General features: G+C 37.5%; 1 pseudogene; it reads right to left on the bottom strand.

The window, feature by feature from the left end:
* Positions 1-774: 774 nt before the first annotated feature.
* LOC129008631 (monofunctional C1-tetrahydrofolate synthase, mitochondrial-like) lies at positions 775-3,878 on the bottom strand (annotated as a pseudogene).
* Positions 3,879-4,592: the final 714 nt, after the last annotated feature.

Genomic DNA, 4,592 nt, shown 5'->3' with positions numbered 1-4,592 from the left:
CTTGGAACCAACCCAAATGTCCAACAATGATAGACTGGATTAAGAAAATGTGGCACATGTATACCATGGAATACTATGCAGCCATAAAAATGATGAGTTCATGTCCTTTGTAGGGACATGGATGAAGCTGGAAACCATCATTCTCAGCAAATTATCGCAAGGACAAAAAACCAAACACCGCATGTTCTCACTCATAGGTGGGAATTGAACAATGAGAACACATGGATACAGGGTGGGGAACATCACACACAGGGGCCTGTTGTGGGGTGGGGGGAGGGGGGAGGGATAGCATTTGGAGATATACCTAATGTTAAATGATGAGTTACTGGGTTCAGCATACCAACATGGCACATGTATACATATGTAACTAACCTGCATGTTGTACACATGTACCCTAAAACTTAACGTATAATAAAAAAAATGGAAAAAAAACTCGAGAGTGGAAAGTGTTACCTTGTAGTTCACACTCTTTTAATCCCTTAGTCCCATAAAATAAACATTCTAAAGTGTAAGCAGTAGAAATAATGTAAACTCTATTGAAACAAGTAAATTAGTTATTTTCAGACTTGGTGAAGGTCCTTTTGCTGAACACTATACTCTGTTGTGAATAGAATACACCTTCAATGAAGAAGAAATCCTTGGCCTATTTCACCATTTCTCCAACATTGCATAAAGGACATTTTTAAAATTCAGTTTCTTCTCTAACTGCAGCAAAAAGGCAAGGAGGAGTCTGTTTCAGGAACCTGAATCAATTCCTATGAGAGGCTTGTTCACTTAGAACAAGCCTTTAATTTGTTCTGTTTCCATATCAAGATTTCCTGCTTTCTATGTCATGAAAGCAGGGCCAACTGGCAGTCCTGGCACGATGCTCATCGTTCTAACCAAAGGGCCAATGAACCCAGCACCTATGCTGGCCTTGACATCACTGAGAGGTACAATGAAGTCCCTTGGCACACTTTTTTTTGTCAGGTTGGTGAGACAGAGAAAGGTGGGTCCTTGCCATGCAGATGGGCAAATTTCTGAAACCCTGTTGAGTGTTAACAATCTATTTTGGTTTGTGCCTCAGGAGAGAGTTCGATATCTTTGGCTCCATAGGCAGCCAGGGCCATGGTTCTTATCTTTTCCACAATTGGAAGCTGAACATCATAAGGGAAATGGAATCAGCTTCTTTACTTGCAGCTTCTCTCACAGCCCAAGCCAAGTCCACCAACCGTTTTCTACCAACTGACCAGTGATAGCAAGGGACTGCATCAAAGGCACCAGCCCGTTTTGTGAGCTCACACACCAAGTCAATCTCAGCACCGGTGTGGATCTTGAAGACCTTCAGAGTCACCATAACGGGAACCCCAAATAGCTGAGCAATCTGAATTTGCTGCTGGAGGTTACAGCAGCCATCTGCCACCAACTGGACGTTCTTTTCTTTATGTTCTTTCTTAAGAGGAACACCAGCAGTTACACTTGGCCCACCACTGTGCATCTTCAGAGCTTGCACCGTTGCCACCAACACGACCACACTGGGCACCAAGCTGGAAGCTTGGCACTTGTTGTTGAAAATTTTCTCCATTTCAATATCAGCACCAAAGCCAGCTTCAGTCACTACAAATCCTTCTTCACCAACCAGTTTCAGGGCAATTTTATCAGCGAACACTGAAGAATTGCCATGGGTGATGTTAGCAAAAGGGCGCATGTGCATGAATACAGGTGTCTGTTCCAGGGTCTGCATCAGATTTGGTTTCATTGCAACTTTCATCAAAACTGTCAAAGCACCAGTCACCCCCAAATCATCAGTGTTACAGGCTGCCCGGTTTTGTCACTGGCCACCACCATCCTTCCCAGCCATGTCTTCATGTCTGAGAGGCTGTTCGTAAGGGCCAGCACCACCATTATCTCGCTGGCCACCACGATGTCAAACAGCGTTTGCCAGGAGGAGCCTTTCTCTGTATTTGCCTGCCTGATGGTTATTTGTTGTAGAAATCAGTCGTTTGTATCTTTTTAATTAAATTTTTTTATTTCCATAGGTTATTGGGGAACAAGTGGTGTTTGGTTACATGAGTAAGTTCTTTAGTGGTGATCTATGACAAAACCAGGCAACCTGTGACACTGATGATTTGGAGGTGACTGGTGCTTTGACAGTTTTGATGAAAGATGCAATGAAACCAAATCTGTGAGATTTTGGTGCACCCATCACCCGAGCAGTATACTCTGCACCCAATTTATAGTCTTTTATCCCTCATCCCCTTCCCACCCTTTCTCCCTGAGTCCCCAAAGTCCATTGTGTCATTCTTATGCCTTTGCATCCTCATAGCTTAGTTTCCACATATCAGTGAGAACATACAATGTTTGGTTTCCCATTCCTGAGTCACTTCACTTTGAATAATAGTCTCCAATCTCATCCAGGTTGCTGAGAATGCCATTAATTCATTCCTTTTTATGGCTGAGTAGTATTCCATCATATATATTATATATTATATATAATATATATGTTATTATATATTAATATATTATATAATATATAATATATACTAATATATATTAGTATATATATTATATACTAATATATTATATATATACTAATATATATTAGTATATATATTATATACTAATATATTATATATATACTAATATATATTAGTATATATATTATATACTAATATATTATATATATACTAATATATATTAGTATATATATATTATATACTAATATATTATATATATAAGTATATAATATATATATACATATATATTAGTATATATATATTATATACTAATATATTATATATATACTATATATTAGTATATATATATTATATACTAATATATTATATATACTAATATATATTAGTATATATATATAATATACTAATATATTATATATATACTAATATATATAAACTAATATATAATATTAGTTTCTTTGCCCAGTTGTTGATTGATGGGCATTTTGGTTGGTTCCACGTTTTTGCAATTGTGAATTGTGCTGCTATAAACATGTGTGTGCAAGTATCTTTTTTGTAAAATGACTTCTTTTCCTCTGGGTAGATACCCAGTAGTGGGATTGCCAGATCAAATGGTAGTTCTACTTTTTGTTCTTTGAGGAATCTCCACAGTATTTTCCATAGTAGTTGTACTTGTTTACATTCCCACCGGCAGTGTAGATCACTGTATCCATGCCAACATCTATTTTTTTGTAGAAATCGGTCATTTTTATTCAATACTCTCTGCCATGCGATGGTGGAAGGGTCGGTGTCGAGACAGGCAAATTTACTCACTTCCTCTTCTGTCAGTGTGCTTTGATCCATCTTATTTATTCCCAGTTTTTTTTAGTCGAGTAATCAGAGAATTTCTGAAAATTCTCTGACACCATTCATTAAATGAATCAGCCGATTATACAGAGCCTTGTCTGTGCATTTTCATGCAGAATCCTTGGGTCGATGACAGCAGCTGGTAAATTATTGGCAACTGTGATGGCATGGATATCTCCAGTCAAGTGAAGGTTGAACTCTTCCATGGGGATGACCAGGGCATATCCACTACCCATGGCTCCTTCTTTCACTCCAAAAGTCGGTCCTTGGGAAGGCTGCCTCATACAGGCAAAAGAGGTGACATGCAGGTGCATGGTCAGAGCCTGCACAGCCCAGTCATAACTGTGCTCTTCCCTTCTCCTAGAGGGGTGGGCATGATCCCAGTGACTAGGATGTATTTTCCATCTGCTTGATCCTTTAACCTTTCTAGCACAGACAAAAACTTTGTCTACGTTTGCCATTGATTTTAATTTCATCTGCAAGCAATCCCAACTCATTATGGGTAAACAGATCAGTAGAAAGGTCTGCTTGACTCCATTTGGAACTCCTGCAGTCTGGACTGCCAGCCTCTCCCATCCCATCCCACGTGGCCCATCTCCCTGTAATCAATTGTTGTTGTAGACCTTTAAATGTCCACCGTGAGCCTAGATTCAATGTCAAGCAATGTAAGAGTGTATTGTGGGGCTTTATAAATGAAGAAAAAGGTGTATCAGAATGTCATCCAAGGCTCACCATGGCCTGACCACAATTGACCTTTTTCTTTCATATATTTTTAAGTCACAGTGGTTATTGCATTCATATGTATACTTTCATTCCAATGACAGAGAAGTGCATAAAAAGTGAAAGTCTTCTGAGTCTCTTTCTCGAAAAGCCACCACTTGCTATACTTTCCATTCTTATTTGATAATGATTATTAGCTGTGAATAGTAAGCTTATATTTATGTTTTGCATTTATTAGTATTATCAAGTGGATCAACTTACTTTTCTTATAAAATGTAAGTAGCACGCATAGAATATCTTTCTCTACTTCATGATATTTGTTGTTTATTTTTATTTAGTATAAATATTAAAATTTTCTAGTCTTATTTCATATGACTTCCCTTCATTTAAGTTATTTTAATTAGAAACTATTTCAAATATTCAGAAAACTTCTTCAATATATTTGTCTTTGAGGAGAGTGCATGGGATTTTGAGGATCTGGAATAGGGTGTCACAATATATGCAGGAAAAGAATTTGTTTGATATATGTGAGTGTACTATTATTTTCAAAATAAATTTTCAAACACAAAA

The sequence above is a fragment of the Pongo pygmaeus genome, chromosome 9, assembly GCF_028885625.2.
Source record: "Pongo pygmaeus isolate AG05252 chromosome 9, NHGRI_mPonPyg2-v2.0_pri, whole genome shotgun sequence".
In the NCBI taxonomy this organism is placed as follows: Eukaryota; Metazoa; Chordata; class Mammalia; order Primates; family Hominidae; genus Pongo; species Pongo pygmaeus.
Note: the sequence above shows the minus strand (reverse complement) of the source record. Positions and strands in the feature narration are given on the sequence as shown.